The sequence below is a fragment of the Rhyacophila brunnea genome, unplaced genomic scaffold (assembly GCF_057557595.1).
Source record: "Rhyacophila brunnea isolate RB1 unplaced genomic scaffold, BYU_Rbru_1.0 scaffold_41, whole genome shotgun sequence".
Taxonomy (NCBI): Eukaryota; Metazoa; Arthropoda; class Insecta; order Trichoptera; family Rhyacophilidae; genus Rhyacophila; species Rhyacophila brunnea.
The window spans coordinates 2,635,040-2,648,688 of NW_028233078.1; the positions used below are offsets into that span (position 1 = coordinate 2,635,040).

Sequence of the window (13,649 nt, forward strand, 5' to 3'; positions counted from 1 at the left end):
TTGTGCTTTCATTGAAATTCCTTGCGCCTTAATAATAATTTGGGCAATATTAATTAATTTCGTTTGTTCATTCGAGAAATTTCTATATCTGGTACCACAGACTTGGCCTAATAAAATAAATTGAATTTAAAGTAATATTCAATTTATTACTCAATAATTCTGATTTATAGGTAATAAAAGCCCAACATAATAATATTATTAGGCTCGCCTACAGGTTATTGCTTTTAAAATTAGAAATATCGAGTTTCTAAATTTATCCAAAAGAAAACTCGCTCTCAGTACTGTGCTTTATAAAATTAAAAGTATCAGAGTTCATTTTATATATATTTATTCACAAAGAAAACTCGCTCTCATTCCTATGCTCTATAAAATTAGAAATATTTGAGTTTCTAAATTTATCCCAAATAAAACTCGCACTCAGTACTGTGCTTTATAAAATTAAAAGTATCAGAGTTCATTTTATATTATATATTTATTCACAAAGAAAACTCGCTCACATTTCCATGTTTTATCAAATTAGAAATATTTGGTTTCTAAATTTATGTTTTTATTCTCAAAGAAAATTCGTTCAAAGTCCTATGCTCTATAAAATTAGAAATATATGAGTTTCTAAATATATGTTTTCATTCACAAAGAAAACTCGCTCAAAGTCCTATGCTTTATAAAATTTAAAGTATCAGAATTCATTTTTTATACCTTTACGTCAGATAATTTAGAATATTTAAGAAATTTCAGAGTTTCTATCTTACAACTCTAGTTCAAAGAAATGAATGATTTTTTTTAGATATTAGAGTTTTTGAAGTTGCTGATTTATGTCCATGGAATATCAGATTCCTTTTAAATATATATCATGCAATACGTGATTTTTTAGTTTACTGATGTTTTAAACCATCCAGCTATTTTTATAAATTAAATTTATCCCATCAAAGGAAAATGGCCGAAATTAAAGAAGATGAATACTACATTCAACGATCCAAACAGATTAAAGAACAATTAGCAGCGAATGAGACATGTTATCCGCATAAATACGTGGTAAAGAATACCATATCGGAGATAATATCCAAATATTCCGATGTTAAACAGGAAAATAAATCGACAGATATAGTTGCTTCTGCAGGTAGATTAATTACAATGAGAAAGTTTGGGAAACTTAATTTTTACAAACTTTTCGATAATGGAAATTATATACAGGTTGTTGTTCAAAATTTTGCACAAGAAGAGCCAGAAATCGAGAATCTCAGTATAAATAATTTTATTACCTTTGGTCCTTCCAAATTTTCTAAAGCCATTGATTATTTCAAAAGAGGTGATGTTATTGGATTTTCTGGCCATCCTGGAAGAACAAAGAACAATGAGTTATCTGTTTTTGCAACCTCACTCACACTTTTAGCGCCCTGTTTGAGAACATTACCGTCTGAACATTTTGGATTGAAAGATCCTGATATGATTTATAGAATGAGATACCTTGATCTTCTAACAAACACAGAGTCTTTGAATAGGTTTTATACCAGAAGCAAAATCATAAATTATATAAGGAGATACCTTGATAATCTCGAGTTCCTTGAGGTAGAAACACCAATGATGAATTTGATTCCTGGGGGTGCTGCAGCAAAACCTTTTATAACACACCATAATGAACTTAATCTTGATCTTTTTATGAGAATCTCACCCGAACTTTCTCTAAAACAGCTCGTGGTTGGTGGATTAAATCGAGTTTATGAGCTCGGAAAGGTTTTCAGAAATGAAGGAATTGATTTAACCCACAACCCAGAATTTACAATATGTGAGTTTTATATGGCCTATGCTGATTACAACGATTTAATTGAAATGACTGAAGAAATGATCAATGGAATGGTCAAAGAAATATTCAAAAAGGAAGTTATTAGTCATTGGCCTATGAAAAGAGAGCAGCGTCCGAATCCAGTTGAACTAAACTTCTCAAGACCTTTTAAAAGAATTGATATTATTTCTGAACTTAATTTAAGAATGAGTGAGATAATGAAAACCTGGGAATTAAACGAAGGGGAAAAGTACCTAACTAAAGATTTTATTTCTAGTTTTAAGCTATATGGTGGCAATCTAGATGAAATGCTTGATTTTTTCCTATTCTTTATTAAGAAAGAAAACATTAAACTTCATGAACCATATACCTTGCCCAGGGTCCTTGATAAGTTGATAGGTGAATTCATCGAACCACAATGTATTAACCCTACTTTCGTAATGAACCATCCTTTAGTTATGTCCCCACTCGCCAAAAAGAACAGAGATGATCCGTTATTAACCGAAAGATTCGAACTTTTTATAAATGGAAAAGAAATTTGCAACGCTTATACGGAATTAAACGATCCTTTTGATCAGAAAGAAAGATTCGAAGAGCAGGTTAGGGATGCGGAAAAGGGTGATGATGAGGCAATGAAAATGGATAAAGGCTTTGTTACAGCCCTCGAATATGGACTTCCACCTACAGGGGGATGGGGAATCGGAATCGATAGGTTAGTTATGTTTTTATCAGACGCTGCTAATATTAAAGACGTTCTTTTATTTCCAGCGATGAAACCTGAGGTTGAAAAAGTCACTGAAACTACGGAAGGATCTTAAATAAAAAAATTAAAATGGAAATATTCATAGCTTAGTGCAACATAGCAAAAAAACCATTGCTAATTCTTTTTTTATATCTTTAAATTTGCAGGGTTCATTCTTTTTATGTTTAATATCGACATAGATCATTCAGAAGTTGTTGCTTAATCCACAGAAAACAATATTAAATTTCTAAATTTGATCGTTATATTATGAATATGAGTGCAACCCATTTTAGGATTGTTGTCAACTCCATGTAAACTTTATTGAATTTATAAATTTGATGGTTGTATTATGAATATGGGTGCAACTCATTCTGATAATATTGCTAAATTCACAGTATTCTATATTAAATTTCTAAATTTGATGGTTGTATTATGAATATGGGGCAACTCATTCATTGATTGTTATCAACCACTTATAAGCTATATGGATTCCAATTTTTAATTATGCTGTGATTAAAGAAAACCAAGACCAGTTTCTGAAATAATTCATCAGCACTATGACGATGATCAAGCGATTGGATATTATCAATCAATTAGATATACAGGTAATACAAAATATACGCAACACAGCTCTTAAATGCAAAATTTATACAATTTTTACTGTATGATATCCATAATAAACCATCAGGCGGCCCAAGGGAAAATTTTCTCGTCAAACATTTGGTCATAGATTAAAATTCGGGGTTTTTGACAAATAAAATAGTATGTATCTTCCATATTCAAAATCAAAACCCTGGATTTTATCACGAATACAGGGTATCATTCTATTGATCAATAAGCTAAAGTTAGTTGAGTAACTCAATTATTTAACCCAGTGTCTCAGATTATAAAGATCGAAAGTTGAATGATGCACAAAGAAAATTTATAGAGATATAAGACACTTATTTCGTTTGGTTTCGAAAGTTACAACAAACCCTATGTGTTAATCTTCCAACAGAATAGTCGTCTACTTTTCACATACACATTATGTCTTCGCCGACTCAACCCTACACAATTTAAAACGCAAATCTGAAAAATAAATTCAAAAATACCTTAGTTGATAAGGATTTCACTTATACTACGATAAAAAAACGTGTGGTTTCAAGTTAAAATGTTCTGGTTTTTGTGACAAATAATTCACCCTATATTTTTGGGACCATAACATTATGTATATTTTCATATAAAACTTGGTGAAGAAGGTTAACGGTTTTTTTTAAACACATCAATTGAGCCACCCCTACATGGAAATATCACCATAATAAAAATAATGGATTTGATTATTTACACTACGTTTGAGTATCTAGTAAAGTTGTTGTATCAGAATGATAAAGTGTGTGTTTTCTACCGAATGATTACATGCAGCCAGGCTGTATTAATTGTCTTTAGTAATTTTACGATGTTATTACGCGATAAGCATCCTAATTTTTAATCATTTAAATTGATATAAAGCCATAATAATATTAAAAATAAACCAAGCCTATGATTGAAAGTAAAATCTCGACCTTCGGAGCATACTTATGTTGATCTACATTAATTAAAATAATAATATAACCTTTTAAAAATAAAAAAGACTAGTAATTGTATATAAATATACATGGGCAAAATGTGACGTAAGAAAAACAACGTACACAATTTTATTCAAAAGATAGTCAATAATAACCTTAAATATTATTAAAATCATTTATGGGCATGGGATTCGCCATTCAAGGTGTTTTTATACAATAAAATATTGCCAGAAATATTTAAGTACCATTGAATAGTGACAATTAACAGCATAAATAATTTATTTCGACTTAGAATTTTAATCCATTAATAGAAGATAAAATTCATATACGATCTCATATATTTTTATTGAATAATATTAACTTCTGGTTTCAAAACCTAAAACATATTTGTTATTTAGAAGCAATGCACACTAGATTTCTCATTTAGCATTAAATTTAATGAAAAGCTTTTAGTGCTAAAAATTTATCGCAGTTTTATCTAGTTATTAAGCAAAAAAATAATAGATTCTTATTGATTATAGGCTGCGTAGGTTCCATCCGATGATTATATATATATTTATCTATAGCTTGTATATTTCTTAAAGATGAACAAGTTTATACCACCAGCATGAATATTATGCCTCACATATATAATTATCATATCAATGCATGCATTTTTTTTTACTTTGAACTAGTATTGATTATTAGTTGGATACGTAATTTTTCTCTCATAATATTCAATTTCAATCATATAGAATATCATTCGAGGCTACTTATCGCATCTGACCGATTTTTTTCTAAATCTTATAATGTTATTTTTTTAATTCTAATTATAAAACAATGCTATTCAATTATTTGTTGGAACTTCTACGCTAGTTACAATCTCATACTACAAAAAAATTCAAGGCAGTTGTCTATTATTACCAATCTCAAAATATTATGATCATAATAAATTCAAAAAAACATTTGTTAGTAATAATTGAATGGTGTAAATATTTGACCTTTTATCGTATAATAAATTAATTAAGGTGTACGGTCCTCTTCCCGTACTCAAAATTATAAATTATCAAACTGGTAAACAGTTGTTTCTAAGCTTAAATGTTACTGAAACCCAGTTATGTACCCCCTTAGCAAAATAAAGCTTACGGCTTCAAGCGTATATTAGATTGTGACACTGAAACAACTTAACTCTAGATTCTCGAACGCAAGAAAAGGTGGTCAAAGCCGATATTGGAATGATTGCGATGTTTCTCCGTAGCGGTGACCCGATTGATATGGCAAACTAAAATCGTTAATCAATATTAAAAAATATTTCTCAATAAATACAGAGTGATGATATTCCGAAATAAATTTTTTGGGTTTTTTAAATAACTTTCTGTGTTTTGTGTCTCTGCAAAGAGTTGGAATTGATAAAGTTGTGAGGAATCACAACAACAATTTACCTATATAAAAATTTTGAAATACATGTTTCAAAAACAAACTTCTTTAGGGTCCTTTGGGATTTAAAACATGCTTATTGAATAGATTGAGTTTAGAAATATAATATTTGTGGTTTTGGGTTAAAATAGGAGAAGGCTACGAATACATTTAAATTAAGTCACTAGGTAATAGAAATTATTATAGAAAATTTATTGCGCTCTTATTTTCTTCTGGTGAGAACTTAATTAAGCTCAAAATATCTTTAAAATAAACGAGTCGGACATAATCTACAAATTAAGTGACATATTAGTGGATTTTATATGCCCAAAGGGCTTCTCTTTATAAATATTAGAAGTTAATGGCGAGAAGCCTGTCTTGTACAGCATCAATCTTAAAAAAAATCATAGACTACACATTTACATAAGAATTTTCGGATAATAGCACAAAATATACATATAAAATTTATCACCTGCAATAAAAAAGCGCTGTTTAGCTACAGCATTGCTCATTTGTAAAATATATAAATTAATGATATTTTTAGTACGAGACGATTTTTTAAACCTTTTCTTAAAAAATAAAGGTAGAATAAAAATTCAAAAGAAACTTAGGTTATTTTAAGGAATTTTTGTTCCAATGGTTATTTTTTTTGCAGAAAAACAGATATGCAGAAAAATGAATTCAATAAGATATATTTAATTTTAAAGAATCTTTGTGGTTTATAACAATTAAATTTCATTTATATATAATATATTCATCATTATACATTATATCTTTTTTAAATCCTATTTTTAATATTATAGCCTTGTATATCATATATTCTCTTGCATATATATACTTAGTAAAAATTAATTTTGATATTACATACATAGAAGCTTAGATGGTACTTATTTTTTTTGGAATTAGAAAAGTCATATATCGAAGCTTTGGTAAAGAGGTGATTTATTTCTACGGTTTGTAATAACATATACTACAATTATTCATCGTTTATACTTAAATATTTAGATATTTAATGAAAAACTTTATAATTGATTTCCTTTTTTTTTGTGTTTTTTTCATCAATTATTTACATATTTTACTTTGACATACATATCATTTTTTATTTATACACTCGGCTATCTTCTTGAATACTTAACCACCCTTTTGATCGATAACTATGTTCATTTTTTTATTTGTTTTTAATTTTTGATTTTTGGGTGAAATATAATATATAAATCAACCCACATAAAAAAAGTTAGAGGATAATATATTCTGATAAAGATATTAATAAAGTCTTAAAAATATATTTCAGTTATTTTTTCTTCGATGATCATCCCAATGCTATTTTGCTTATTAAAGCTTATTCATCCAATAACAGATATATTTATTTTTTATTTATGGGCTAAATTTATAGTTGTAATTTTAGTTTTTGTTCACAGGCACGGCTTGCTTGATTCTCTATGCGCACAGCGTATTTATACTTTCGGCTATCTTCTCCTCTCCAAAGTCTTCTTCAATACCCTCCTTCTTTCGAGACCTATTAAAGCAAGGGTTTTTCTCAATCCCAAGGAACAGATATATAAATCATAATTATTAGCCTACCCACATAAAAATCTAGAGGGATAATTTATTTTGATAAGATGTTAATTTTATTAAAGTCTTAAAAATATACTTCAGTCATTTTTTATTTTTTCTTTCGATGATCTTCCTAATGCTATTTTGCTTGTTAAAACTTATCCATCCAATAATAGATCTTGGACACAATACAACCAAAAGATTCATTAATAAATGGGGCAAATAAGAAAAGGTTAAATACGTAGAACCAAATGTTTTTACTACAGATTCTGCATATGTTTCGGGCGTTGGGCAAAAGAAGCTTGCCACTTTTATTTTGCTCATTTTCGTAGTAACATATCCGGTATCAACACATTCCACATTAACATTAAATTTCCTGTATTCCAGGTGTAAAGATTCACTCCAAGCCTTGATCATTGCCTTCGATGAACTGTAAGTTGCTAAAAACGGAACTGGCATATCACCTGTTATCGACCCAATATTAAGTATATATCCCATATTACGCTTTACCATAGATTTTGATATTTCTCGGGTAATTTTAAACGTGTTTAAAACATTCACATTTATAATATCTTCAACTCTTTCATTATCAAAAAAGTGGACAGGCCCATTTGATGCACAACCAACATTGTTTATCAGCATTCCTATTTCATAATCCTTAAACATTCCTTTAAAATCACAATCCTTCGAAAAGTCAACTAGAATGCTCTTGCATATAGACCCATAGGTTTTTAACTCTTCTTGAACATCGTCAAGTTTTTCTTGATTTCTTCCCATAATGATTATCTTGCTTTTTTTCTTTCCAAAGTTTATGGCTAGCGCTTTACCAATACCGTCCGTTGCTCCTGTTATTACGATCCATTTACCTTTAATGTTTCTCATTGCCTTTCCATTCAGGATTCGTGATCTTATGAAGTTGTAAATGTACGGTGAGATCGATAACACTATATACAATATCGCATATTTTAGAATTTCAATGGTACTTATAAACATTTACTGGGGTCTCATAATTAAATTCTAATCCATTGGAAATTTTAAGGAATATTCAAATAAAGCAATAATTATGTGTGTCATATTTTGCTTCAATTCATGCTTTTTACACATAAATGATCCGCTTGTACTAAGAATCATTTTATTATAGTGTTATGGTTATATTGCTATAAATTGTGTTAATCGACTATAATTTAAAATAGACCACGAAATTTGATTTCCTAAATTGTTCATATATAATATAACATATTTGTAACTTGCTAATATTTGAATTTTAGTGGTATTTTGTATTTATGTGCGTTTTTTTTTATTTTTTTGGATTTAAAAACTCTTCTCTTAAATGTTAAATGAAAATTCATATAGATATATAACTATTTGTAACTTGCTAATATTTAAATTTTATGGTATTTTGTATAATATGTGCGTCTATTTTATTTTTTTAGATTTAAAAACTCTTCTCTTAAATGTTAAATGAAAATTCATATAGATATATAACTATTTGTAACTTGCTAATATTTAAATTTTATGGTATTTTGTATAATATGTGCGTCTATTTTATTTTTTTAGATTTAAAAACTCTTCTCTTAAATGTTAAATGAAAATTCATATAGATATATAACTATTTGTTGCTGCATATAAAAAATTTTGTTTCTATTTCAATCTTTATAGACTTAAAAATATTATTTATTGTCTGAACATTTTATAAGTAATTTTACAGATTTAAACGAATACAATTTAAAATAAAACGCTTATCCGCTGATTAATGAAACGAAAATTATTATTACATGCATATCGCAATGTTTTTTTAAGGTATACAATTTATATTCATTATTTTGTATTTATGGGTTGAGTTTTTTTTATCAATTCCATCTATTTAGACATGGTCAGCCCATTGGGGGCATTTCACAACTCCTTGATACATCTTTTGACACCTTCACCTAATCTATCTTCATGAACTGCTCTTGTTATCTCAAATGAGATAGTTCAAGTGCCTTGCTATTATATTAAATAAATTGTAATTTTGTGTATTGATAGGAAGCTAAAAAGGTATTTTCATTAGAAGTTGCGAAACAAATTTGAAGAATATATTTTACACAAAAAAAATAAATGATGATTGTTCATGTTCTTTCTAATTGACAAAAAGGAAATCATCCGCTATTTTAAATGCTTACTATAGATGTATTATATCGTTAAAATATTATAATGGTTTTTGTTAGCGTAAATTGTTTCTTATTAAAAATTCGAACTCGAGTATACCATTTCTCCATATATTGCTGTTTGAATTGTATTTTGTATTTATTTTTCTATTGATATAATTAAAAAATCGTATTTATGCTTTAATAATATAAATTTTTGTTTTTAAATGCTGTATATTTAATTTTTCACCTTCATCTAAAAATTAATAACAATCGATAACATATTCACATAAAATTTATAAAAAAAAATTATTGTTGAAACTCCTTTATGATTTCATAAAACCTAATCACATTTATATATATGAATTTTGCAAGAGCCACTATGATCTCCGTAAATTTTTATCGATATGTAAATTAAACAATATTTCGACGAGTATTTGATGGAAATGAAACAAAATCATGATTAAATGACGTTTTGTGTTAAGTTTAATCATCCATATACATTAAGTGTTCAGCTTGAAATAATTTTTTAAATTTTGTTTGAATTTTATATCGATTGACTTGTAAGATTACAACACCGACTATACCCATCTATTAAAAATCTACTGTATTATTTAAATATTGTAAATAATTTTATGTGAAAATAATAAAACATAAAAGTAAGTTATTCATTAGATATTTTGTCTACCGAAGAGAATATTATTCGAAGCAAAGTTTATAATATTTTTACAATCTCTAAGTTATCTCAATATTGTTTATGATAATTCAGAAGGAAAAACAAAGGTCTAATTTATTATTGCGAAAATAAGAAGCAGTTGTATGAATATAAGAGCATGGTTTACTTAGAAAAAAATTTTATCAATGGCTTTGTGGCTACAAAAAATAACAGTGAAGGTTATAAATATAGGCGTAAAAATTAACCTATTAATAAATAAAAAAAATACTATATCATCTAGAAAAGATACGAGATTGATCATATTTAAAATTGACATCAGGAAATTGTTAAAGTTTCTGTTTTCTATTCAAAAAGCATTCCCCAAAGAACTATATGTGAATTTGTTGCTATGAATCAAAGATCCACTAGCAGTTTAATTAGAGGGGTTAAGAAAAATATAAAGGAACATTATGGCAACAATATAGTGAGAATGAGTTGGCTGCGTTATTCAATTCAATGAAGCAATGGCTAAAAAACGGGGTTAAGTATCATCGAGGAAAGAGACAAAACAAAATCAGACCTAGGTCTTAGCTATTGCAGAGATGAGCAATTCATCTATCAAAAGATTCGCTACAGTTCTCCATTTAAAAGTAAAACAACTCTAATTAATGTTATTAAGATGTAGATAGGGAGGATTCAGGAATATATACAGATGAATGGAAAGATCATAATTATATTATATAAAATGACTATGAACACCAAAGAATATATTTATGCATATTTTTTTGATTTTCATTCATTAGTTCATACTTAAAATGTCGGTTCGTGAAACAACGAACTAAAGTACAACAATAAAAAGGATAAAGATATAAAAAAGAAACATTAAGACAAATGTTTGAAGATCTTTGTGTTTTTTGATCAAATTAAAGGCAAGTTATATGAAGCTCTATTTAACTAAATAAAAATTCAATAATAATTTTTATGTGTTGAATTATAATTTTATATTTATTTTCATATCATGTTATAAAAATTTTACGATTAAATTTTGTTTTTTTATATGAACTTTATATTAATTTAATCGATTTTAATTTTTTAAGCGCCAGGGGTATTTGTGTATAAATACTATTTCGGGCGAATTTTTAGATTAACCCATAAGTTTCGTTATCATTATAATAATAAAAAATAGTGTATTTGATGGTAGAAACCACTGAAATTGTTAAAAATAAAATCCTAAATCATTCATGCTTACATAAAAATTACCCACACATAATGACAAGATTTTTTCTGGCTTTTAGATCTGTTGTTTTTCGGGTGATCATTTATTTTGGGTTCAAATATGTGATCTTAATATATATGAAGGCGAATAAGCAGCTTTTAAGTTTAATTAATTGATTAAAAATTAAAAATTTCGCTACATCTGAAAAAGAAGTATACGCATAAACAATAGAATGGATGAAAATACTTAAACTATTACGTTCTTAAAGAGGTGAGATGCTGGAGAAGATTATATAGATGATGGGAATGACAAAAATATAAATCAAATGTGTTCTTATATGCAATTTAAGGTTTCCTTGAACAAATTAGTTAGCTAAGGGTAAAATTAACCAAAAAAAAATTAATAAGAGCGATTATAATCATACAACAGTAGAAAAAGTGCACATGTATATTCAAACCATTTATAAATATTTTCTATTTTTGAGGCTGCATTTTTTTGGCTGAAAATATTAAAATTCGGAGAGAATCAATACCAATGCATGAATATTTAAAAATTTTAGCAATAAAATTGGTAAAGCAATATAAAAAAAATTTTTAATCATATTTAAAATATTGCTGTATTTTCAATTATTTACGTTTACTGTGACTAGTGCTCAAAACAAAAAGAAAAAATTACAATATGTAAGTACACCACTATAATTTATGATAATTCTAGTATTTTTTTTAATAAATAAAAGAATCATATAAATAAACTTTACAATATGAGCAAGAGAAATCACAGAAAAAATTGATTAAGGTTTGAGGAGAAAAATAATAAAGGTTAATAAAGATGATCTATAATTGATTCGACGTATTCATAGATTTTTTAAAATTCCACCTAATTCGAGTTCGTAGCAATACGGTGTTTAGGTAATATATGGTTTTTATTTTATGTATATGATTAATCATGTATTTTCTTTTTAAAAAATCAATTTTTATACTTCAACATAAGCATTGAATATTAGGGGCCTATATGGCAGACAAAAATACAATTCGCAAATGATTTATCGATATAAGTAATATAGATACATAAAAAAGGTATTCAATTATAAGATTTCATTTATTATTCATAAATATTTTTTTTATAGCTAAAAGTACCGGCAAATGCATTTACTCTAAGAAAGTAAAACCAAATAAAAAATCGAAAAACACAAACTAATCATAAATTTTGTAGAAATATTATCCGTAAATATTAAAATTTATAATTATCACTTGTTTTTGCCAAAAATTAGACATCGACTAATGGATTTCATAAAAATTTGTCGCATGCTTAACGCAGTAACTTGAGTAAATATAATTTACCAGATCTATAATTTTAAAGCAATCCCATTCTATAAGAAAAAAATATAAATAATTCCATGGATTACGAGATAAAGCTAAAATTTGGCTTTTTTTATATATTTCTTTTGATATTTAGATATAAACAGAGCCATTTTTGTACCTTGAATTATACTCTTTATGCGGACGATCAATATATAAGCCTTAATGCATAATAAACAAGAAATGGATACAATGGTTTTGCTTAATTGCGTAAATAAGGTTGTGGATTCTATTAAAATATTAATTTTATTACTTCTCTTATGTTCAAAACCTTGTCACGTTGTTTCAGGACCCCAATAAAGTATATATCAAATCCGAAATTTTTCTATAATTTTTACTGGTTTTGCAGCGTTTACTCTATATCTTGCAGCGAGATGGCATTAAATACAAGTCTATAATTTAAAATGCCTTAACTTTATTATATATTTCTGATTTTGTAAGCATCATTATTTTTTAAAAATTATAGAAAAAGCGTTTAATACCAAATATCTGCGTTTATTTCGACGTTTCAAATGAAAAGATCATTACTTAAATAGCTTATCCGGATGATTTTCTTTGCTATCTTGCAAACAAATCTATGGTTTACAACTTTCCAGATGTTTCATCTTTACGTCTTAAAATTATTTTTTTGGTTTTTAAGAACATATACAGGATTAGTTTCAAAATAATAATCTTCTAAAAAATAAAAAAAAAGAAGGAATATATTGATGATGTTTTCCTGGATAAGGAACAAATCATTTAAATTATAAATAGCCAATAAGAAAATAGCACTGTATTATAAGAAATCATATGCCAAATTTTCTTAAAATTATACTTTTAAACTGTTTAAATTTAAATCTGTAGGATAAATTCATTGAGACATTGCTAGATGTGCATTATGATTATCATTTGTTTATGTGTTGGTATTTTATTCTTACATTTTGATCCATTTTAACTAAGCATACTTATTTTTTTCTGAAGTGGTGCTAATATTTTTACTCTCTTCAATCACATACTTTTCATAACATTATTCATAAATTTTGACTTTTAAAGCTTATAAATTTAAGTGTAATTCTCAATTTTTTGTTTACGAATAAGCTTTGTTTTTTTTTGAAATACATCTTTTTTAGTTCAAAAACATAAAACTGTTGTGATTACTAAATCGATATAAATTATACACTTGATAGACCCCTTACAATAATAACCAATCATAAGATTTTTTTTGCCCTTTAAAACAGTTAAAAGCAATAAATAATTTAATATTATAAAAAATAATCTAAAGAGTAAAAATGGAATAGAT

The 13,649-nt window shown here is 26.9% G+C and overlaps 1 pseudogene; it reads left to right on the forward strand.

Moving 5' to 3' along the window:
* Positions 1–933: 933 nt before the first annotated feature.
* On the forward strand, positions 934–2,598 carry LOC147066678 (uncharacterized; annotated as a pseudogene).
* The last annotated feature ends 11,051 nt before the right edge of the window (positions 2,599–13,649 follow it).